The sequence below is a fragment of the Podarcis liolepis genome, assembly GCF_965112155.1.
Source record: "Podarcis liolepis genome assembly, chromosome: 3".
Taxonomy (NCBI): Eukaryota; Metazoa; Chordata; class Lepidosauria; order Squamata; family Lacertidae; genus Podarcis; species Podarcis liolepis.
In genome coordinates this window covers 70,038,088-70,063,833 of record NC_139557.1, presented here as the reverse complement: position 1 = coordinate 70,063,833, position 25,746 = coordinate 70,038,088, and the positions used below count along the sequence as shown (strand labels likewise).

At 39.7% G+C, this 25,746-nt stretch overlaps 1 protein-coding gene and 2 long non-coding RNA genes across 21 annotated transcripts in view; 1 reads left to right on the top strand and 2 right to left on the bottom strand.

Annotated features, from left to right (window-relative positions):
• Nucleotides 1-25,746, bottom strand: part of ARID1B (AT-rich interaction domain 1B) — a 357,120-nt gene that overhangs the window by 181,820 nt on the left and 149,554 nt on the right. The window lies entirely within an intron of this gene.
• On the top strand, nt 6,658-16,947 carry LOC310703880. Of its 2 annotated transcripts, none has more exons than XR_014524410.1 (3): nt 6,658-7,544; nt 8,276-8,414; nt 15,565-16,947. It is a non-coding gene; the product is annotated as an uncharacterized lncRNA (long non-coding RNA). The 2 variants fall into 2 exon arrangements; XR_014524411.1 differs by having other exon boundaries at nt 6,658-7,579.
• LOC310703919 lies at nt 10,092-19,423 on the bottom strand. Its single transcript, XR_014524470.1, has 2 exons — nt 17,768-19,423; nt 10,092-17,227 (listed from the first exon to the last, which is right to left on the bottom strand). It is a non-coding gene; the product is annotated as an uncharacterized lncRNA (long non-coding RNA).

The following is a 25,746-nucleotide window of genomic DNA, read 5'->3' as shown; positions in this document are numbered from 1 at the left end:
CAAATACTTATTCCCAGTCCATTTTGTATCAGATTACAAAATAAATTCCTCAATTCTGCTCCCTCTTATTTTCTGTGATTATTCAGCAAAATTTATCATAACAATGGTAATTTTTACACATCATTCTGTCATTTGTTTCTTTATAAGTGCATCACTTTCCCCTAAATCTGGATTACACAAAACACAGTTATAAAAATGGGAAATATTATGAACAGTATGGTGCCTGTATACATCTGGATAGGCAGGATAATTTTTTCTATTTCCCAATATTAGCAACAGATTTAATCTAAAAAATAGCAACCATTCAATAGCTTTCCATTGATATATTCAAAAATACAACTTTCTTCCAACTTGTTCTTTCGCATACCTTAAAAAAGTACTTTGGTAGGTAAGAGGAAATCTTGGTTAAGGCTGGCAGAAAAAACTGCAGCCAGAGGTGGGGAGGATAGTGCAATCTCACATCTCCCAATCTTCTGTATTGTGTGATCTGCTTTTGAAGCAGCCGCTTGTTTTTGTTTTTAATTGCTGCTGATTTTGCTTCTTTGTTATGTTTTTAGCTTGTGCTTATGTCTTTTTTATACTGTGTTGATTCTATGTAAGGCACCTTGTGTATTTTTGTAGAAAGGTAGGGTGGAAATTCAGAAATAATGATGATATCTTCTGCTCTACAGATTAGAACACAAAAGTATAAAATTGCATCAAGACAAACTGCTGTGTTTCCTTTATGCTGTCTTTACTGCTGCAGAGTTTTTAAAAAGCAAAGACAATACTATTCCAACTAAAGCTAGGTTAAGTAACCAAATAACATATACTTAAGGCAGTCAAACAATTTGTAAAAATACTAAGGAAAAACAGAAAGCTTAAGTTTCAATTATGTACCATTTCCCCCCAGAAGTTTAAATGACATTTTGTTTAATTGAGGCAACAAAGATGTAAGTTGTTTTGTGCTGCAGATAGCGTAGGTATGCAAGGCTGGAGTGGCAAACACAGGCAGATCTGTCAAAGGTAACAGATGTATCAAGAGCATGAAGTGATGTGAAGGTGATAATTGCTTACACTGAGAAAGGAAAGGTGTTTCAAAAGGAGAAACTGTTTACAAAAGATCCAATAAATCCTTGTTGCTCAAAAGAGCCTCTCAAATAAAATTTGGATGAACCATAATATGAAAGGTATATCGTATTGGCCCCAATATAAGCCACACCCAAATATAAGCTGCATCTTAAAAATTGGAGGGGGGGATACCCAAATATAAGCCGCTCCATTCCTTGCTGCTCCTGGCTGCATACTTGGGGGGGGGGGGAGCTGCGCTGCGGTGCGGTGCAGGTGGCCTTTCCTCTTCCTCGCTCTCTCCCTTCCTGGCCTTGGGGGAGAGGACGGGGGACTACGCACAGGGCAGGCGCCACTTTGCCATGCTCCTGGCGCTGTTTGCCCCACATTCCTGGCTGAATACCGTAGGGTCGCAAATATAAGTCACATTTTAACTTTTCAGGGTCGGAATTTGGGGGGAAAGTGAGGCTTATATTCAGGCCAATATGGTAATTTCCCACCAAACAGTTTCCCCAGAGGAAACTCATGCATCATGGTGGTGGTGATGAAGATAACAATAACAAAAATAATATAGGGTGGAAACCATGTTTGTTTATTCACTGGTCAGCCCAGTTCACATATAAAGCAGATGGGTGGAGTTTGATGATATGCAGAACCCTAAACTCTTTCCTAAACTCCCTTCAGTCCATTGCTTCAGGCACTTTTCTTCTGGTCTGGATAAAAAGCACATGGGGCCACAGAGTTCAGAGAGGTAAAGTGAGGGGAAAGGGCTCCTCTCCTCTCCATTTTGAATAATATCAAGTTAGCTCCCACCCTCATTATATTTGTGAACGTGAAACTTCTTATAAAAATTATGGCTTCAACCATTATGTATAATTTGGTTTTAACATTTGGTCTGGAGAGCTCGATTGAGTTAAGCATAAACCACATCCTTTTAGAATTAGCATCCACAATATAATCCTGACAGACTATTCTTCCAAGAAGGGCCATTTCACACATCATCATCATTAAAATTTGTATATTGTCCTTCATCTGGAGATCTCAGGGCTGCTCACAACATAAAAACAAAAGATAAAAACACAAAATACCTAATAAAAAGAACACACACCCCCCCCCCCGCACAAACCAATCATCCCCTCCCACAAACACATTTTAAATGGTACAGCATAGGATGTTAAGCAGCCCAAGGCCTGGTTGAAGAATGTTTTTGCCTGATACCTAAATGTGTATAATGAAGGTGCCAGCCATACCTGCCTTGCTTTCCACAAGTGGGGAGTCATTGCAGAAAAGGTCTGCTCTCATGTTGCCACCCTACAGACCTCTCTCATGGAGGAGGCATACAAAAAGGGCCTCAGATGATTATTGTAGGGTCTGGGTAGGTTCGTATTGAGAGAGGCAGGCCTTAAGGTTTGAAGGCAAAACATGCTAAACTCCCTAATCTGCAACTAACAACCAATATAGATAATCAGTACTGTATTGGAAAACCAGGTTGCAGTCCCTGCCCCCATCAGTCCATAAGCACTGTATTAAGTGGAGAGTGATGTGGTATAAGGGTTAGAATATAGCTGCCCAGGAACACTTGGCACAGTTGGGAGGAGGTGTTTAGAAGATTCTGCTTCCATTTTTGCTTAACCACAGGTTAATGATTTGAAAAAAGCAAACTACAAACCATGAATACCTATAAGTCATGGCAGTAGCTTCAAAGGATACAGGTTACTTTAATTAAGACTAATCACAGTTTAGAGTTCAGACCTAACAGTAAACTGTGGTTAATCAAAAACAGAAGCAAGAGCTTCTAGTGTCCTACTCAATCAAGGCCATGCTGGAGGAGAGGGAAGCATACAAGCCCCAGACTTGCTAGGTTCATACATGGTACACTAAAGTATGGTTTAGTGTCATGTCTAAACATGGTCAGTGAATGCTTAAACTGTTCACAATATAGATCCTTTCTAGCCGCATAACTTATCATCTCCAACTATGAAGCTAGAAATCAATTCACTATTCTACCGTGGAAATGGGGGAGGCTACAACTCAGTGGTGGAGCATTTGCTTTGCGTACAGAAAGGAGAGCCACTGCCAGTCAGTTTGAACAATACTGAGATATATGGACCAATTGTCTGATGTGGTATACTATAGCTTTGTATGTTCCTATGACAACAAGTGCAGTTTAGAGAGATTTCAGCAGAATAAGCAGAGTTTTTGGTGATTCAACAAGCGACTCAAGTCATGCAGGTTAGGGGAACAATTGCTCTCTCCAGAACTTGAGCCAATTTGAAGGGGCATGAATGGAAAGGGGGGGGGGAGTCCTGTTAAGCAAGTGTGTGCAGCTTCCATTGGTGGGACTCATTAGCTGAACCCACCCTTATTTATTTTTCAACAGCATTTTTATACTACCCATTAACAAAAGGTTCTGGGCAGAGTAGGAAAAAATATAACAATTCAGCATGAAAAAAAGTTAAAACAGCATCAGACTAGAACCTGAATAAAACTAACTACAGGGAAAACAGCAGTACTCAATGTCTGAAAAGCACTAAAATATGTTTTTAAAACTTAAAAACTTAGAGAAATGCATCACTTTTTATACACCTATATCCCCCAAGTCTAATGAGATGCAAGCAAACAGATAACTAATAAATGCTGACGTACACATTAACATACAGCTCTAAAATACAGGCTCAGACATGCACATGAGATTACCCAATGTGAAGAGCAGCAGTTCTGGTGATCTCTGTAGAGGGAATGTTTCATTACTTTTTCTCTCTACATATGTAAAAATCCATAAAGCGAATGGAAGTGTAAACACTTCACAATACACCTTAGACATTTTCCAAGCCCCACAACTGAATCTATATCCTCCAGTTATGAAGTCTGCATCAGTTCTCTACTCTGGAGTAGAAATGCCAAAAACTGAACTTAGACGATGCAGCTTATTTTACATGGGCTTTGAGGAAATACTCAAAGTGTACCCTCAAAGGTGAAAGGCTAGTGCTTTAATCTCTAAACTATCCAGACTTGGAAGAGCTTTTCAACACTTTCATGTTTTCTAGAGCCCATTTCATGCATACAAATGTACCACACACTTCTTTTCAGAAGAAGTTGGTTCTTTCAAATGTAGAATGTGTAGTTCAAAGCAAGGGGAAGCTAGTCATTGATAACTTTTGCTGTAATTGGTCTTTCAATGAGTTTACAAATAACTGTGTTATCATAAGCCTTTCCACAAACCATTTTAGCCTAAGTAGGGGAATCCCAACATGGTTCTGCCCCCAAAACATAAACACTTTTTTTTTTTAGTTCATTCAGAGTACTACAGCTAGCATTGAAATCTATGGAGTGGAAGCCAGGTCATGTGGCCAGCATGACTAAGCCACTTCTGGCAAACCAGAGCAGCGCACGCAAACGCTGTTTACCTTCCTGCCGGTGCGGTACCTATTTATCTCCTTGCACTTTGACGTGCTTTCGAACTGCTAGGTGGACAGGAGCAGGGACCGAACAACGGGAACTCACCCTGTCACAGGGATTCAAACTGCTGACCTTCTGATTGGCAAGCCCTAGGCTCTGTGGTTTAGACCACAGCGCCACTCGCGTCTCATTACCTCCCACTTAAAATGACCTATGCAAGCAGAAGTTCTTATGATTACTTTACAGTGTCAGAAACTAAGATATGAAAGCTAGGCGCTAAATAGCACCTTAAACCTAGGTTATAGGCGCAACAAATGAATGTCTAGGCACACTTTTTTATAACAAGAATACAAAGCTGAAAATGAATGAATGCAGCTAAAATATGTTCATTTTTCACATGGTCTAGTCCTTCGCCTGCCCCCCTCCCCAATATTTTTAAGAGGGTCTCTTCTCCAGTCTTCAGAGAGTAGCTGGAAGTGGGGAGGCAGAAAAAGGTCCTTCTTTCCTTCCACTCTGCAGTTTTAATCTGAATTCTTAGGCGCAGTACTGCACCCAGAGCTCAGAAACTGCTCATGCTAATAAAATTCCCTGTCACAAAATGCACCTAGAACAATAGGAGTTTCAAGCACTGTTACTTTAATGTAATTTAAATCACTACCGATACAAATATATGTCCAAATATGGTAGCAATTAGTTCTGTCTCCCTCCCTGTAGCTTCTATAGTAGAGTATTGCTCAAAAGAATACAATCCATTTTCTCACTAAAATTGCAACTCAAAGTCTTCCCCCATGCATTCACTTATACCAGAAATAAAATAAGTTACTTTTTTCTTAAATTATTTTTTATGCATTTTGCTTGTTTTTTAATCAGTTATCAACAGAATTGTATTTGTGCTCAGGAGGCTGAGTCTGCAGCAGTGATCTCAGACCAACTGTTACCAGTGGGTGTCAGCCTAGCAGTACAATAATAATATGGGGGAGGGGAAGTGCAAGTGGAAAGTTTTATTTAAATACAACCACCCCTAAATCCTCAGAAATACACTTTTCATCAAGGGGCAAATATGTTTAGTTTCTGTACTAGATATTTCATCACCAGAGGTATTTAATCCCACCCACAGAAAGAGAAAGGGAGTGAAGAGTATAAGATTGCCTCTTTAATTAAAAATTCAGAGACCCTGTATACTACAACTTATAAACTTGTGCCAATTTATCCGGTACCACTGAAAATATATATATATATATAGAGAGAGAGAGATTGTGCAAATTAACCTGATATTAGAGGTGGGGACGGTGGGAGAAAAATACCAGGGATGCATAGGAACTGTTGTGTAGTTTGGATTGGTTTGTTCTAAGATAGATATATATATAGATAGATAGATAGAATAAAATAATATATTTTAAAAGATTGGGATGAAACTCACAGGTTTCTCATCAATAGGAAATAGTTTGTGAAAGCAAAAAATAGAAAAATGCCCATCAAAGTCTCTTGCCAAAGTGATAAAATCCTTTTTTTTAAAGCGTATGGTAAGAATAAACAAGCACAGAAGCATATACCCTAGTTTCACTTCTAGGATTAGATGTGCAATAGATGTTTTTATATTTCTGTCTGTGCCCTGTCTAGATTTTATTAGATGATATAAGAAGGAAGGTTCATATGCATTCACAACCTCTGCTTAAGCAGGTTATAAATATAAAGTTCTCCAACCCTGCACAGGAAACTATAGTGCATACTGACACTTTTTTCAGTGTATGTTTTTATGTAAGCTGCTTAGAGGTTTTTACTTTTAAGCAGTATACAAAGTCACTTAGGTTCATGGTACACAATTACTACAATTTTCTATCTCTTAACACAGGTCTTTGGCTCACATCCCTTCACCCCATTATTAATATGCTGACTTTTAATACTTTAAAAAGGCTAGAATAAAAAGAGTTTGAATCAAAGAAAGGTAACACTCAACTCAAAAGGAAATAAAAGTTCTACCCAGGGTGACTAAGCAAGCCTTTACACTCGGATGGTTTACCAAAGAAGCAGAAGAGACAAACACAGTTTATATAGTCAACTGGTTACAAGCAATGCACAGCATTTCCTGGTGGTGGTGGTGGTGGTGGTGGTGGTGTGTGTGTGTGTGTGTGTGTGTTTTCTCTCAAGAAGAGAGAGAGAGATCCTCATGGACATTATCGGAAAACAGGCTTTATAAAAACCCTCACCCTGTAAAACTGGACCCAGCAGAAAGGAGCGAGCAACAATGAGACGGAGAAGAAAAGCAAAGTTTGCAGGCGTAGGCAGAGCTCTGCTTTAGAGGAAGACACAAAAATGCCCTGAGTCGGTTTTCCCGCCAGTCAAGGTTGATGAGGCTGCATTTGGCTCAGACTAGCAGCTATTAAACAAATGGAACCAAAGTGCCTAAGCAGTAACTGCCATCCTGCGCTCTGCTCCCACAGCTGCTCTGGAGCCTAGAAAAGAGCCAATGGCAGGGAGCCGCCCCATCCCCCTCGGCAGAGCAACCAGACCTGTTTTTGTCTGCTTCAGCAGTAGCGCTCCAATGCTCTTATAGCTTCCTCCCTCAGCCAGCCAGCCAGCCAGCCTCCCTCCCTCCCTCCCCCCATCTTATTTTCCATCCTCTTTCAACCATCATCCACTCATTTTAATTACGCAGAACGAGTTGCAACTCATCCGCCTGGAAGTTATATTAAAAGGGGGAGGGAGAAGAGAAGAAAAAGAGAAAGACTCCGAGAGGGATGGGAACAGGAGGGGGGGGGGAGAGAAACAGATGAGGGTGGATTTGTGTGCTTAAAAGATGGCACGATAAACAACGCTCCTTGCCTCGCTGTAAATTTTAAAGCAACATTTTTATTTTAAGCATCCTCCTATGTCAGCAGAAACTTTTGAAAGAAATGCCTCTCTGCTCCCTTCCTCTCTCATCCCCTCTGTTTGGATGTGCCCTCCGTGAACAGCAGAATTCATCTTCAGATGTGGTTTATTATTTTTTTTAATGTAAAGACAGACGATTTGTTGTTTTTTTAAAAAAGGAGAGGGAAAGAAAAACAAACCACACTGCAACTCACTGATGCCTGTGAGGGAAGAACAAAGCTGGCGAGGTGTGGGAGTGAAGTAGTTGCCATCGCTTTTATATGTGCGTGACTCCCAGATTTATAGAGGGGTTAAACTTAAAAAGATCACCCTAACCCTAATGCAACAAACAACAATTAAAGGGAAAACTGAGTGAAGTGGAGGGAGGGGTTGCCTTTAAGAAAAGAGAAATGGCCTGCCATTTGCATTGGCCCCATCCTCTGAGGGGAGGATATTTGCCCTCAGCACGCAATCCTTCTCAGCATTTATATGGATTTACAAAGGCACATCTGTGCGTGTTGGAGGGCCAGCCTGACGTGTTTTCTGCTAGCAGCAGCTGCGGTTTCTGAGGAAACAAGGCTGATTTTCTAGTCAGGCTGGAGGATTTTTTTCCAAGAGCCTATGCGTGGGGGTGGGGGATAAGGCAGAGAAGGAGGGAGGCAGGGAGGAAAAGCACAGCAATAAAATCTCCAAAGCTCAGAAGGGGGAGAGGCGGGGCAGAAGAGACTGCTGGGAGTTTTCATGTGCTGGCTTTCTCAACGTAGCTTTTTAGTGTTGCAATCCCGATGTTTTCTTTTTGGGGATTAAAGGTACAACTTTTGTAAATACGGGCTATCATTGTATGTGTTTTGCCCGCAGATTGGGGTTCTGACAATAAGAGGGGCCTCACGTCACATGTTCCCCAATATGTCACCCCCCTCCTTTTAAATAAAAAGTTAAAAGTCCTTAGTTCTCCCACTTTTTCTTTTTTTTCCTCCAGTGTGCCTCCTCATCTTTATCAGCAGCCCATAGGAGATATTTCCCTGACTTGGGTCTTCCACTTGAAAACATTTCATCTGTAATTCACAAGATAGGTCTGTTGCATGAAAACATTTGTATCCAGGGAAAAGTGCTTGAAGGTAGGAAAACATCTCTTTCTTCTTCACATTTCAAAAGTATTTTTCCCTTTCAAAATCAGATCTTAGCAACCAATAAAAACAGGTAAATTATCATGCTGATGAATGATTAACTGGCTGGCAGGCCAACACGGGAAGGGGGAAGGGAGAGAGGATGGGCAAGAAGCAGAGCAAAGGAGAGCAACAGAACACAGACACAGTTATAAACATTCAGAGGGAGAGGGAGAGAGGGCGGGCCGTCTTAGGGAAGCTCTCATGCAAAAACAGCTATTGTATGACCCAGCTCTCATTACACTGTTCTGTTTATAGTTACAACTAGAAACAGGGAAGTGTTTACATTTAACTAAGTAATGGTTGTCCAAATATGGTGGTCGGCACCTGAAATAAAAGTGTGGCAGGTGAAGACTCTACACCCAGGAGCAGAGCTTGTAGAAAATGTTTCGATCATCCACGTATATAGTTAATACAAGTTCCTAGCCACCAAGCAGTATCATCAGATCAGGCCCCATTAAACAACACAATTTTCAGATTACATTTCCAGATGGGTGGAGTATAAATAATAAATTAATTATTATTATTATTATTATTAAAAAGAAAATAACATATTTGCAGAACAGATAACTCAAGAAAGAGAGCCAAACCATAGGCTTTGTCAGTCACACGCATGCAACGCATAGGCAAGACATGAAGCATGCCAGCCAGGGGGGAGGGAATAAACATTTTCTCACTCTTCATGCACATACATAGACAAGGGCAACAAGATCCAGACTTCTATTCTGCTGCTGTCACCCTTCACAGAGACAGAGTCTAACAAAGACATAACCACTCCTGTGTTATACTTTCTGTGTGCTGCAATGTTCACTTCTATGCAGTGGTGGAGGAAGCCGCTCAGGCACCTGGGGCACCACGTGGGGCATACCACAGGGCCTCCGGAGTCTGCCTGACTCCTCCCACTCAGCCGCCCTACAGCTGGGGGGCAGCGGGCGGACTGTTTGGGCAGCGCGGAGCCAGCGAAAGCCCAAGCCACCACGTGTCTCCCAGGAGAGATGCATGGCTTGGGCATGCTGCAGGCCACGCGGTGAGTGCCACCCGGCATTTTGTCACCCCCCTCAGTGGTGATACCTGGCGCTGCCCACACCCATCACACATCCCTTCCTCCGCCCCTGCTGCTATGGCTGTGCTGTCTGTTTCTCATCTACCCTGGGTGGGCAAGAAAAAGAGGAGGTATGCTGGCTTTGAGCCAGTCCCAGTAAGCTAGACTTTGAGTGAAATGATCCAGCAAACTAGGTTGACTCTTCCTTGGTCTTTCATTTTTTGTTTCCATCATGACATTATTACTTGCCACCATCAGTGAAGTGAGGGTTTTTATTTTTTATTATTAGAATTTACACCACATACTTCAGTTGAAGTGGCTTAGATAAAGCAATAAAATACACAATAAAATTAAAAACACATATAAAAATGGTAAAAGCAGCAGGCCTATGAAAACAGCAAAAGGATAAAACAAAAGAATCTGGTAAAAACAGTTCAGCCAAAAATCCTGGGAAAATAAAGTATTTGCCTGGCATCAGTATGATTTCACAGAAGGTACTAAGCAAACCCCTCTGGATGAAATGTTCAAAAATCAGGATACTGCAATTGAAAAGGTCCTTTCCTTTCTATTGTTTTCTTTTAAATAAATGGAATTAGAATACCAGGAAAAAACACAGCTTTTGCCACTCTGGTATCCTCCCCTCCCAAAATCTAGATGGACCTGCCTCTCTCCGACCCTTATTTCAGCAGACAACCCTAACTGGCAGCATTTTTGTTGGGGGTGGCGGCAGAAAAAGCATTGTATGTGGAGTATGCTGTTCTATCCTTTGAAAGGACTATTCAAAATAATGTATGTATTCTGTATTATTTAAGCATGCAGAGTCTCACTGTTCACAGGAAACTAATTTGCAGGGATAGCATTTGAACAAAGACATACTGTACTATTGTCGTAACGCCTTGGGTAACAGTACTATTGAAGTATTACATCATGAAGTATTACATGAATTGGTCCCCCATAGGCCTTACACAGAGTGCTAAGTATAACATTGTGCTCCTTAATAGGCATCTTGTGTGATAACTATTATAATTCTGCTCAACATTTCACAATGCTACAGTGCTACATATTTGACAAACAACATATTTCCTGTAAGATGAACAGGACAAAAGAGAGGGGGAAGATGTGTTTAAAGGAGGAGCAGCATGGACAATGGAGGGGGGGAGTTAATTTTGTAACTTTTGTGTCAACATATGTGAAGAGGGAGATTTCAGCCCTGCCTCCTAGGTTTCATACATCACTGTTGTCATTGGCCCAGTATCTTCACTTACCTTAACTGAGCTTCAATATCATTTCGTTTAAAAACAAAGTCAGTAGCTTCCTCCCAATGAGTTTGGAAGCAAAATGAGGCCACCACCGCTCAAGAGGAAAATTTATGTATAACCAGGAGAATACTGGTATACAAAAGCAGTTATCCTTCAATATTGACCCTCCATCTTGCAAGAGTGGAGGACAGTGCATGGATGCTGCATTAACACTACTACGAAATCTGGCTACCATGAGTGCCAAGTGCAGGTGCAAGCTCACATTTACTTTGCTATGGGCTCCAAGCAAAGCATCTACTTAGTTGCTACCATGATTTCTGCCCCCTTCTGACACAAGGTGGGTGATTGACAAGGAAGTAGAGTTGTTACATGGACTAGTTGTGTGGATAAGTGAAAGCCCCAAATCATAGCTAATAGGCAGGCAGACAACTGTACAGTGGTACCTCTGGATGCGAACGGGATCCTTTCCAGAGCCCCATTCACATCCAGAAGCGAACAGAACCGGCATCTGCACGCAATTCGCTGCTTCTGCGCATGCACATGACGTCATTTTGACCGTCTGCGCGAGGAGTGAAACCCAGAAGTAACACACTCCGTTATTTCCAGGTCGCCGCAGTGCGCAACCCGAAAATACTTATTCTGAAGCTACTTCAACCCGACGTATGACTATACTCTTCGTCAAGAGGGGGCAGATTTTCCCTCACACATGTTTACCATCTCTGTGGCTGCTTGAGCCCAGTTGTCAACAAGTGAGATTTACACTTTCTTATTCTGGCTTATGGTAAGGCATGGAAATCTCCCTCTGTAGGTGCCTGTGAAACTGGCCTAGCAGCCTTACAAAACTGTCACACATGGACACCCATGAAAAACATCTCCCTGCTCTCCTGACTTGAAGGCAAGACAGATAAATTTTAGTCACTGGTGCCTGCCTGAGCCTTAAGATGCAATGTGACATTTTGTTTCACGTTTCACTTGCTTATATTGCTGAGTATTCTCAGTATGTAAATTGGCTACTGCATGTAAACAGCATATTGGGCTCTGGTTAAGTATGGTTAGACTCTGGTCAATGTCAATGATTACAGTGGCTACCAGGAGCGGAACAAAAGCACTAATAAATTATTGCACTTAAAACTATATCACAATAGTCAAAACACAAAAAACACCCTAAATTTTTTTGGGGGGGCGCTAACCTATGGCCTCCATACATTGCTGGATTGCAAATCGTATCAACCCTGACCATTGAGCATGCTATGCTAGCTGGGGCTGGTGAGAGTTGGAGCACACACCATCTGGAGAGCCACAGATTCCCCACCCTACCCTGTTTGATGAAGCACAGATATGGTTAACTACTGAAACTATAAAAATGTATTCCGAGGGATAGTTCATTATCTAGACATATGATTGCAACTTTATTAATAAACTTGGCTGAGAGAGTACTGCAGTTTCCAGCGTGTAACACGTGGTTTCTGACCGGGAAACACTCTTCCAGCAAATGCTATCCAGTCTCCTGTTTTCAGAGCGATTCTGAGCTCAAGCACCAGGCAAAAGGAACCAGCACATGATATGCATGCCATTGGTGGTGTATAGGAATCTGAGAGGAGGCAAAGTAGCCCCAAAAGTGGAACAGGGACATTGCTGGTGATGGGGAGACAAAGGACTATGATCCCCATTTTCTTATTAGATGCTCCCACTAAAGTACAGAATACTACTACACAGAAATCTTCATAAGACTTCTCTTGTTCAAGTTTCATTTGACACAATTTAATATTTAAATACCAAGCAAATAAATCACTAGGAGCATATAAAAAGGACTGGGTCTAGAGACAGCCACCTAGGCAAACACTTTATGTGATTAGCAGAGCACTGCCTAGCATTCTTGTTCCCTCATCACTGAATAAAACTGTCATTAGCAGAGTGCCCATACTAATATCATCACTTGCTAATGCACAGCTTAAATTGGGGACGAATCTAGTTAATGGAGTAATCTAAATGGGATCCATGCTGGAAAGGTATGGTTTGACAAACATGTTGGCTTCACCCTTGGAGGAACTGAATTCTAATAAAATGCATATGAACACTTTCTGTAAAAGAAAAAAAATGCTACAAGGGAAGCAGATCAATTTAAAGGTTAGTGGATATCCTCTACATGCAACAAATGTTTCTGTTCAGTGTTGCTATGCACATGTCGTCTGTGTTTCAGGGGGCTTAAAATCAAAAAGCAGCATCAAAGACATAAGACCCTGCTCTAACGTGGGTCTTCCTTAATGGGTAAAATTTATTTTGTTACATTTTTGAGCATGTAAAAGTGTACTCAATCAGTTTAACCCAACCCATTTGAAGACTACTTTCAGAACAACCCTCAAACAGGGACCTAACAGTGAAATACACTGCAGAATTGTTGTATGCTACACTTTCAAACCAACAATTTTGGAATAAAAGCAACAGATAATACTGTAAGCTTGTTGTACCCCCTCAGTTTCAGTCAACTTGCAACTTGCAGCAGGGGGTAAAATAATGCTGGAAACCCCTGCATGATGGTAGTAAACCACTCAGAGCCTAACCTGCACCCTTCAGTGTGAAGGCTACTGCAGAGCCACATTGCATGTCTCTTCCAGCAATGGCCCTTCCAACATGCAATTTGGAGACAATTAAATTCCATTTTGCATTAGTAGGGCTATTAAAAAGAAGTTTCACACTAAATAGCTGAAATTGAAAGAGCAGGGCCTCTTCTGTATGCTACTACCTTCTGGGATTTTTTGAGATGGGTTGGGGATAGACACACTACATTCAAATCATGTTGGAATTTAACTTCCATCTCCTAGCCTGTTGAGCTACCCCCACTTTCACATTCAGTGGCAGTGGAAATCACCAAGCTATGGGTAATGCTTCACCTGCATAGGGATCCCCATATCTTAGCATATTTGTACTTCTGCAAACTCAGGGATCCCAAGTCAGCTGATACCTCTTGTACATGAGCTGCTTGGGCCACATAATTTCAAGTGCTGGGCCCTGAAGATCAGAAACAGAATATAATATTGATGTTAGTTTGTGCTTGGACACATACCTCAACTTAATAACTTGATTTTGCCTATGCATGCAGCTGCCACTAAGAAAGCCACAGTCAAAAAAGAAAGCTTCTAATTAAGTAGATTTTCCTGTTTCAGTTGATTTAATATCCTAGCTTGTGGGAACTGGAAACTATGGTTAATTAGAGATTTCCTGGTTTGCTTATTCATTGTTGTCCCCTGTGTTACAGAGCCCGGACTGGCCTAATACAGTAGTTGGACATTTAGTATCACCACTTCCTTGCTGTGGTACATCAGCAGAGATTCAGCAGGCATTGTCACTTCTGACTTTCAGGTGTCTCTTGAAAACTTTTTAATGCCAACAGGCCTGTGCATTTGCCAGTTATTAATTATTTTTCTGTACCCCTTTTAATAGTTACCTATGTTTTTATATTGCTGTATACTGTTCTGATATTTTATGCAAGCGGGCTATCTAAACACTTTTATAAAATAAATAATTACCACTGCAAAGTGAAAAACAATGGGGTTGTATGCAACAGGTAAAGGGCTCTTACCTATTTCAACGTAATTAGCAGCTTTATGGTTCAAAAATGGTCATAAATAACACACTGTGCTTATCAAAGGGTTCAACCTGTCTGTTTCTGCAAACCAGCCAGTAACTTATTTCTGGCTTATAATTTCCAGGATTCCTTGGGACTGATGTTAACTTTTCCTAACATAATAGTATTTTTTTGTATTGTTTTAGAACACGTGGGCATCAGTGGTGCTACATCTTGCCAGTGTATTACTGGTGATGTACTTGCTCCAAGTCCTCTTTCTACAATACCTTGGTATATTTGGATCAGACAGCTGGCTTCTCTCCAATGTCTCTATAATTCACAAGTGCCTTCCTACAAGTTGAAAGCTTCTTTCTTTAATATATTTATAAAATATCTGTAAAACATTTTCTTGAGTGCCGCATTCCCTGAACTTTTCCAAAGGGGGAAAGTTGAAGAAAAAGAGGCAGGTGCCGGCAGAGTAAAGGTACAGTGGAAAAATCCTGATGCCATCATTGGTTCCTAATATGAGCCTTATTCTGTTCTTCTATGTTGGAAGAAAGGCTGCTACTATGAGGAAAACTTTGTGCCATTTGTTTGACCGTTTGATATAAAGGTGCCCCATTTTGAAACTTTATTAGTAAACATTCATTGGAAGTCTTTTTAAACATTTTGAAATACCTTTCTTGCTTGCCCTCTCTACCATTTAAAGGGAGAGACTTCTACAAGCTTTTCAAGTAATCAGGGTATCTTGGATTATGCACATGCCAACGATCATGTTTATGGGGAGCTAGGAAGTACCCTCACTTGGGGACATGCTATGAGCCCCATTTTGAACATGAAATGTACAAATGTCTTCCCTTCAGACTACTGTTGCTATAGCAGATTTTTAAATTTAAGTTTAAAAATATCCAATTTGGTAAATGTATACTAAGTTTCAGGGCTCTGTGTCTCTGGGACACATTATATATTATCACATATACACAGATAGCAACATGCCCTCATGCTTTTGAATCTGTAGAATTAAATGTGGAGATGAGACCTAAAGACTGTTTGACTCAAAGTATCTTTATTGAAAATTCCATGGAATCAATGGCAAAACTTCAGCTGTTGCTAGTGAAACATTTATTCAGCATTTCTTTCCCACAGTCTTTCATTCTAAATATTTTGAGCTTTCTAATACATCCATTAAAAGATTGAAAATGAACACTTGGGATAACATATCCACTTGCCTTGCAGCAAGAAGAAAATCAATTTGACCCCCATCAATGGCCAGAGGACCACAACTAGGAACCAGTCCCTTCCAGAAAGAGCTTCTGCAATGGTTGGTCAGTTGCTCTGTGGCTGCAAAGGCCAAGGGAAGGACATCCTGGCCCACTGCCAGCTCCATAATTACAGTAAATGTATAGGAAAGCAAAGTAATCAAACATATGGAGCACTACTATATGGTTAGTCTATTGAAAATGTTAAAAACTAATGTTACAATGCTTTCAGAGACACTCAATAAGGTAATCAACTTGGTTTTAAGCATGTGCTTACATATTCCTGCAAACACACAACTTTCACCCCAAAACTTGTAGGAGTACCAACACATACACAACTCCTAAAATTGCAGGTTCCTTCTGTTTTATGCAAAGAGGAAGAAAATCATTAAAATTTACAAAAAGTGATGCAGTTCATTGGCTTCATGTGGGAGAAATGATGTGGTTAAACATACACAAACAAACAAACAAACAAACAAACAAACAAACATGCTCTGGGTTATGATTTACTTTGTTTCAAACTAGAGCTACAAGATGTCTAGAGAATTATTTGAAACATACATAAATCTCCTCCTAAGGTAATATATCACCAACACATTGAGTGACTGCCAACATGTTATGCCCTTCAGGAAAAAAAATGTTATTTGGAAAACTAAAGTTTTTTTAATACAAAAAATGAATTAATTTCTTAGAACAGTAATCCAAAATCTTTTTCAAAAAAACTATGCCAGATGTTTTAGTAACAGTTTATGAATTGATATCATTATCATTCCCTTATAACCCATGCCCCCCTCTCCAAAGCCTCTTTTTTCACTTACTATAAAACAGTTACTTTATCATGAGAGAATGCTACAAGCATATGATATAGCAACCAAATGGAAAACAGAAGGATCTTCCATATCCATGCTGCTGCTGTGAGAAACGTTTGATTTCCTTCGTAAACTGAGAGTGCCAGCCAATTAGTTATTTGCTAGATATTACTGAGTATTGTTACTGCTTGCCCATTTGCTACCAGGTCACATTCAAAGTGCTATTATTATATTAGTACTATTATATTATTCATAAAGTATGTAAATACGCCTTTGTATATTTCTAAATACCTGTTTTTTCCAATAATTTTAATGTTTTGATTTAATGTAAACCATGTAGAGGTTTATTTTCAATCAAACAGTATATAAATGTTGTGGAATAAAAAGAAAATAAAAAAAAGTTATCCTTAAGACTATCCAAAGACTATGTTTACATCCACATTTTAATCCAGCTCTAGATGGGTATTGTTAGGTTCTCCAGAATGTGCATAGGGATGTGCATCTAACTGACAGCTGTGTGGTATGGACAAATAAAAATCTTATACACCTGATTTACAATGCAGTTGTTTTTATCTAGGAAGCAAAACACATACGGATCTCCTTATCCGGAGTATGTACGATCTATAACAGGGTATGCTGCAAGTATGTTGCAGTGGTTTAAGCAGACTCTTTTGAGCTCACATCATCTGTTTGGTAAGTAGCTAGAAAAGTTCATACTGAGGACAGAGAGAAAGTGTGAATAAGTTATACAGTCATATCTCATGTTATGTTTGCTTCATGTTACGTTTTTTCAGGTTGCATCCCACGGTGACCCGGAAGTATCGGAAAGGGCTTTTCATGTTGCGAATGGGCCTCCGGAACAGATCCCGTTTGCAACCAGACGTGCCACTGTAAAAGGTACAACTGCCCTCCACTTCTTATGTCTCTGAATCCTGGGAGCGCTGCACCATTCGCTAGAAAATTAGTTCTATTCCACATGACAATTTAGGTATTTACACTGGAAAACGCTCAAGAACATGCACACAAAAACAAAATATATCTACACATTTGGAGGCCCATATATGAATATGCAAAAAAGCACATTGTTTGATGTGGCTGCAAACCTTGTTAGCACATCTGGACTATAGTTACATGTACTAAATCATTCTGCTGACAAGTGACAATTTATAAGGTTATCATGTATTGTGACACTGTTGTGGACCTCTCTACCAAGGAGTAAAAACCTTCATTGGTTAGATGTGTTCATCTTCATTTTGAACAAAGAACAGAAGAGTACCTGGACCAGAGATCTGAGAATGTAATGTTTTATATCACAGTTAATGAGAACTATTACTCATTATATTTAATATTAAGACTTTGTTCTGTGAAAACTAGATGAAGCACTCTTGTTTGCAACAATAATGCATGAAGCATAACAGGAAAGAATACAATGTTACAATTGGTTTAACAAGTCAAATAGTGTTATCTTATATATATATTTAAGGTTTAAGACGTTTTTACAGATTATCTAATGGACTGATCTTTTGAGCTTCTGTACAGACAAGTAAGCATTAGGATTGGCCACAGAGCACCATAAATTGTTGTTCTATAACTATACTGAGAGCCAGGCACCTAGTGCCCAAGTGATAGCTGCCAACCTAGATGGCTTTAAAAATGGGTTAGGCAAATTCATGGAAGATAAGGCTATCAATAGCTACTAGCAATAATGCCTTCTTAGTATCAGTTGCTAGGGAACATGAGTGGGAAGTGTTACTGCACTCGTGTCCTGATTGTGTGCTTCCTGTAGGCATTTGGTTGGTCACTGTTAAGATCACACTGCAGGACTAGCTGGGTCTTGGGTTTTATAGAGCAGGGCTGTCCTTGTGCTATCATGGCACCTGCACCATTGCCGGAAAGCTCTTGTGAAGATCAGGATTGGTAGAGAAGTGGCATGGCAAGGGGTGAATTTTTCAGTGCAGTACCTTAAAGACATTCAGGGAGTTTTATGCCGACACAACCCTACTGCAAGTATTTAGCGAAATTTCAACTGACAGGTAAGATAACAAAGTAGAAATTTCCACATTTGTTAAGTGCAGGATATATAAATGGCTTTTTAAAAAGAAAGCAGGAATGGAATATTGTGAAATCTCTTCCTATTTCTGTGGGTTTTACAATTCTGCTTTGTATTCCCTTTTCCCCTTCTCCAGTTCTTCTGTTTGGAGGCTAGTGCTTGCACAGTAAAATCGCTCCAGGAGCCTCCCACATGATATCGTTTTTATTCTACCAAGTTAATGCCAGGGTTTTCAGATAAGAGAGCAGAAGAAACACTATCCCTCTTCTTGTCCTTCATTTAGCATACATAATCAAACTGGTACACTCACCTGAGAAGAAGTCAGCATCTGATTATATTATATAGCACTGATATGAGCAAAGAAAAGCAGTCAGCACGCATGAGAGTATTTGGAGTATTTCTAATCAGTACCATGTGGAAAAATGCCATCTACCATAGCGGAAATTATAGTTACAATTGCACAACACCTTTATGATATAAATGTATATAAACTGTAGATAATACAAAAACACTCTCTCTTCTTAGAATGAGATAACATTCAAAATACAATATAATTATCTTTTCCCACTCTACAGTTCTTCTGTTTGGAGGCTAGTTTGCACAGTAAAACCACTCTAGAAGCCCTCAGTTGATGAGAGGAAGCTCATCAAATATGCAGATGACGCCAAATGGGAATGGGTAGCTAATACCACAGAAGACAGAATCTGGAGTCAAGATGACCATAACAGATTGGAGACCTGGGCCAAAACTAACAAAATGAATTTCGATAAAGACAAATGTAAGCTTCTACACTTAGGAATAACCAGCTGCAAAAATATAAGATGGGAGACACCTGGCTTACCAGTAGTACATGTGAAAAGGATCTAGGGGTCCTAGTAGACCACAAGCTTGTCTTCGCCTGCTCCTGCTCCAGAGGCTAGGACCAAAACCAATGAATTCAAGTTACAATAAAGGAGATTCTGATTAAACATCAGGAATAACTTGCAGGGGGTTGGACCAGGTGACCCTTCCAATTCTATGATTCTATGAAATCATAGCAGAAGTGAATGAGTACAAAGAAGGATGTAACCAGTACACTGGTTATGGGAAAATGGGAAAGTGGGTGATTGTTTGACCTAAACAGAATTAGAATTTTTTTAGGAATAGTGATTGTTTTCTTCATCTGATTCAAAATTCCATTCTGAGCCCTTAAGTGGGAGTGACGAACAGAGAGAAAGAGACCAACAATGCAAAAGTCATGATTAAATGCCAAAGTCTCCAGACTATATCTAATGAAAACCAAGGGACTAACAATCCAAGGAGGAAGCACTCCTATGCCATTCTTATTGAAATGGATAGAATTCCGTGGAAAAATGCACCGTGAATGGCATTAATAATATATATTGACTGTGTTCCTAATCAATGATGCCAACAGAGCAGGACTTTCGGGCAGAGTCCAGGGGTCCTTCAGCAAAATGAGCACAAGGGCGTATTTTGAATCAAATGTGCACATTATCATCTAAACAAAAGAATATAATAAAAGAGTTTTGATTTAACTCAAGATTCCTTAACAATTGCACTTTTGGGGATAAGTCAATTCTCCCACCATTCAAGTTATTTTTTAAAATGCCTTTATTATAAATTTTAAAACCCTCAACCAATAGGCAACCACAGTCATAGAATATAAGTTCAGTCTTCCTCTCATCTCCCCAAGGTCTCAATTAATTCCTATCTAGCCCCCATCAGTATAATTAACATAATTACTCAGAAGCATTGTACTTCACCTTCTGCTTTAGAAGTGACCCAAGTTTATTTAAAGAGTAGCACCTGAACCCCATCAAACACTGCCTCAAAACAAAGAGAGGTTTGTAAAAATACACCCAGAGAACACCCAACTTTCCAGGGTTTCTGAACTGACAATACTTGATTTGTGACAAATGAAGCAAGCTTTCTTTATTTTTCACCCTCATTTAAATTTTCTAAGTAAATTACGTTGGCTGATTTGGAGTAGAAATTATATTTCTTCCACAAGTTATTACTATGTGCCACTAGATATATCACATGCACGCCATTACCTGCATCCTAGAAAATACTGGTAAATGTACCGTGCCTATCTTCTATTTGATCCATCATATTCTCCACACTGCTACAAGGGAAAGATGACCTCAGTTAACACTTGAGGGGCTCATACCTATTACACTTACTAAAAACACTCTGCAAACATATAATTTACCAGGCAGCGTTCAACAGAGTTCAAGCACTCTCTTGGCATATATTTAGTATACTTAGGGTGTGACATTCAATGCAAAACGAGTTTCCTGGAAAGTAGACTAATGCTAATCAATAGATCTGACTCAGTGAAAAACCTTGGACTGATAAAAGGAGGCATCAAACATGAAGACAGATCATTACCTCGTCTAGTAGCTGTCTATCATTTACAGTGAGGTGAAAAACTGTTTCTTTAAAATGATCGCTTTAACTCAGTTCAAACTGAAACACTATTTCAAAAATAAGCTCTGTGGCTCCAGTGCCACTATTTTACTAAAATTGGTCAGATCCCATTTTGCAATTGCCAGAAACCATTGTTATTAGCACTGTTCAAAGTACTCATACAAAGACCGTTTAAAGTCACCACACTGAGACATTCAGCTAACCTCCTTTAAGTCAGATGCTTCAATGGTAAAATAGATTGGCAAAAGGGAAAAGACTGTCTCTCCATGTGAAAGTATGCAGTCAAAATTGTTCACGTTTCCCAAATTGTTCACGTTTCCCACATTGCTACATGTAATATGGATGTTAATAAAAGGGATGTTTAAACCTTCAAGCTAAATTCATCTCCTATTCATTTTACAGATATTCTGGTTCCCAGTATTAATTTGGTTCCCTTGGTGATTTTTAGGATTTCATCAGAAATTAGTTAAAATAAATTGAAATGTTTAAATAAAAATGAGTGGAGAAATGTTAGTACAGTACTGACTTAATACACCCATCCACTTCTTTACCTAAGTAAAAAATTACCTGAAAGTAAATTTAGTGCTGCCCAGGGGAATCACCATGAATGTAGATCCAGCACCTTAGCTTGGAATAAGGTGGGGAAAATGGCACAGAAGATTCGAAGTACAGTCATTTGGGTTCTCAGCTCCAGACTTACAGTCTGGGATGCCCAATTCATAACCCCTTCACCCACTGTAGATGGAAAATCCACATTTGCAATTCACATCTAAAGCAGGTTACTTAAGAGTAAGTTACGCATTCTATAGACTTTACTCGTGAGTTTAAGATTACAAATCTAAATCTTTTACAAACCATTTTAAAAAAACAACAACCACCTGCATAACAAAACATCCCCTTCCTGCTCATCTCCCTGCAGCCTCCTATGCACCCTCAAAATCTGCTCTGGAAGGCAGAGAGCATATTTTGGTGCACATGGGGAGCAGAGGAAAGGGAAGTCCAGCTGCACATATGGAACTCCAGGTGTGGGACATTGCATATAACCCATAGTTTTTCATCTGCCATTTACTATATTCCTCCTGGGGTAGTCTAGTCTCCTCTGATGAGGAACCCTGTAGAGAAAAGGGAGTTACTACACACTACATAGAATCATAGAATCATAGAGTTGGAAGAGACCACAAGGGTCATCGAGTCCAACCCCCTGCCAAGCAGGAAACACCTGGTCTTAGGCATCTGAATACAGGATGTAGCACTCCTCTCATCTCGCTTGTATGGAGATTCACTGCACCTCTTTGCCCATTTAAACTCGTTTATTTATTTAAATTATCTAGGAGCTGAACAAATATTTTAAAATGATACAGTCTCTGCCCACAAAAAAACAATAGGGAAAGCTAGAGAGGAAACAAAAGACAAGTAAAATGTTTAATAACCAGGTGAAACGAAGGAGTTCCAACTGAGATGATGGAGTGGGCCATGCTAAATCTGTATCTATTCATATTTTTTAAAATGGTGTAAGTTATTTATTCCATGACTTATTTATTCACTGAGATTTTAAAATTTCCAACCCACCCTGCCCCTGATGGTTATTCAAATACTGATATAAAGCACACTAAAATATATGTGGAACTAAGACACACAAATTAGAAGAATGTGGATCACTGATTACTCTATGTAGGCAATGTGTTCTACTTTTAAAATCTCTTAAATTTTTATTACCTAAAGAGAACAGCCTGGTTATAACACTGACCTTCACTCTCTTAAGGAAAGCTAGGAAAGCACCATTAACGACAACAAAAAGCTTATATAATCCCCAAAAACTTGAAAAAGAAGGCTAGTTTTAGGATATCCTTCGAAATATAAACACGATGTCTATTTGCTCCTTTAGTCCACTCAAAACTGAGCCATTCACTACCCACAGCTGTTTGATGAACAACTCAACATTCTGAGTGCAGCAGACTGCCAGAGTATGTTTTCCCCTCATTCCCTATCATATCATTCCTTATTCACTCCACATGCCTGAAGAGAGAACTTTGTTGCTTTGAACTTTTCTCTACAACTTTCAAAGGAGGGAGGAGGAAAGGGGGGGGGGACACAGCACAGGGATGTAAGAAATAGACAGAAAGGACGCATCAAGGTGAATTAGATTTCCACATCATTTATCCTACAGGAAAGCGCATGCTTTAATGTACCCTGAACCAGACAGAGGCATCATTAGGGCTGCATTTTGTCTACAAAGCTAAAGGAATAGCAAATGTAATCTTACACATCTATGTCAATCTAGTTTGACCAGTTCCACAAGTTCAGTTAAAAAGGAAGCATGACATTCTCACTTAAGGGAGCATGAACAAAGGCTGAGAACATGGCCAGACAGTTTTAAGCAAACAGAACTGGAAGCGGCTGGGATGGGAATATGGCATTTAAGAAGTTATTAATTACATTTCAGCTGTCAGTGAAAGATGCACTGAAGTATATTGGCACACAAAACAAAACCTTCAGTTAGGTTTAATGCTGTTTAAAAACTTGGGCTACAGCACTACTGTATAACGAGTTAACGAGATATAAGATTTTTAAACAATATTTAAGTAACATTTGCAGGAACACAAGGGATATCAGGCTGGCACTGGTGGACTTAGTGCACATTTTCGAATCACAGAAGATAATACTCTTCCACATTTTCTATTAATACAATAACATAATACTAAGATATGTGGTTAATCCTTAATAGTTTCAGTTTTATAATAAAACTAGAAAGAGAGGGAGGTATCACTAACTTCAAACGCGTATCAAGGTGAAAACTGATATTATGAAAAAAACCTAGGATTCCCAATGAAGTGATTTCCTCATAGGAACAGCATACATAAATCTAGTTAGCAACAAATTATTCTGCATCATTTCCAAGGATGAATTAGTGGGTACCTCTGTATGTTTGCCCTTGCAGGACAAATAGCTTCTGGGGCCAAGGAGGAGGAAAACAAACAAACAAACAAACAAACAAACAAACAAACAGCCTCTCCCAGCACCATCACAATTAGCCCCTCCCTTGGAAGCTCCTGCAGCCAATCAGAAGCCACGGAAGCCCTGTCGGACGTTCGGCATCCAAAAATAGTTCACAAACCGGAACAGTCACTTCTGGGTTTGCAGCGTTCAGGACCCAAAACGTTCGGGAACTAAGCTGTTCAAAAACCAAGCTACGAAAGTATTCGGGAACATAACTGCCTTGAACTATGGAGGTAAAGCACAGCCATCGTGGCTAGTAGCCATTGATAGTTCTCTCCTCTATGAGTTCCAGTCAAATGCTTTGCTGTATCTACAGGACTACATGTTGCAGTTCCTCAGCAAGAACACAACATACAAATAGCCATGGTAGAGCAAAGCAGAAACTCAGTTACAGTGAAGGGATGTAAATAGCCCTTTCACTTAAGCTACCAATCAGCATGCATATATTATTTTACACCATCAGACCAGGCAATCGAGTTTTATGCATGGTCTTGAAACTCAGTTTAGAGGAGTCTTCATCTCGATCATGGAAAATGTGCCCATTTTCTTCCTTGTTTCTACATATGTTTCGTCTGCAAAAGCTTTTGCTCAGATCTTGCCCTGTTCTATTGCCACCGATTCACAATCATTCTAGAAGCAAAATTACAGACCATGGAGGAGCAATCCCCAAACAGGAATGCCTTCCAGTGGCTTAGGCTTATCAGTCACCCCCCCGTCACAACTGATGACAAGGGGGAATAGCAATCCCAGTGTTTCCTTAAAACAGATTCTGAAAATGTCAGAAGACTGGCCTGGCACCCAGGTGGCTAAATATTTTTTTTAAGGAGATCACCTTGTGCACTTGTTTGAGCCAAAGACTTAGCTCCTTTATTGTGGTTTTACTATTTTCATATTCATTAAACACATGTTTGTTTTAAAATACTTTTAGGGGCTAAGTGGCAAGGCAGCCTAGGAAGGCAATTTGTTGGCATCCTGAAAATAGGACACTTAACCAACAAGTAGTAGTTAAAAAAACGACTAGAAAACATCAGAAGCTGCAGTGTGTAAGGAACCTATTTTCATTGGCATTGAGGCTACCTCTGTATAAACCTCTGTCATCTCTGACCTCTGTCAGATGAGAAAATTGTTGCCAATAAATGATATTTTTGATTCCATTCAATCTGAACTGGGTTTAGCATACACATCTATCCTGTTTGAGGCATAATGGGGCTGGGAGGTGGGGAAATCTTGAACTGAAATAATGTCAGAAGAAGTGAAAGAAAGGGTTTACTAAATGTAAAAAGCATGCATATGTTAAACAGTACATTTTGCTCAAAGTTAACATATTCTGGGATTATATGTCATAGAGTGCACTGTACCCTGCTGAGTGCATGAAATTCAAAATTCTTGACATGGCAGCCCACCAAAATACACTGCCAAATTTGCTGGTTCTTTTCCAATCTCATCTTCAAAGACAGAAGGACTTGAGAAGGAGGGAATGACAGAATGGGCACAGGGAGACTTGCTGATAGCAATTTGTATGAGCGCTGTTGGACATACTCTATGAGTACAAGGAACCAGGTAAATAAATATACTATTTTAATATTTGAAATGTTGTAAATTGTAAACAGTGCTCAATATTTGCAGCTGTTATACACGTTAATTATAAAATTAAACGAAATAGGAAGTTACTTTCCTGTAATGCGATCAAAGCTGGTGATTAAATAGATCCTCCCCCAAACTAAAATACATTTTACTAATTCATTTTGTAAAAAATAAAATAAAATAATCCTTATGACCAAGACTTACAGAAAACATCTCCCAGTAGAACTATAACTTTACATGACAATGATACGCTGCATAACCCCTTTTATCTCTATTTTAAGCAACACTG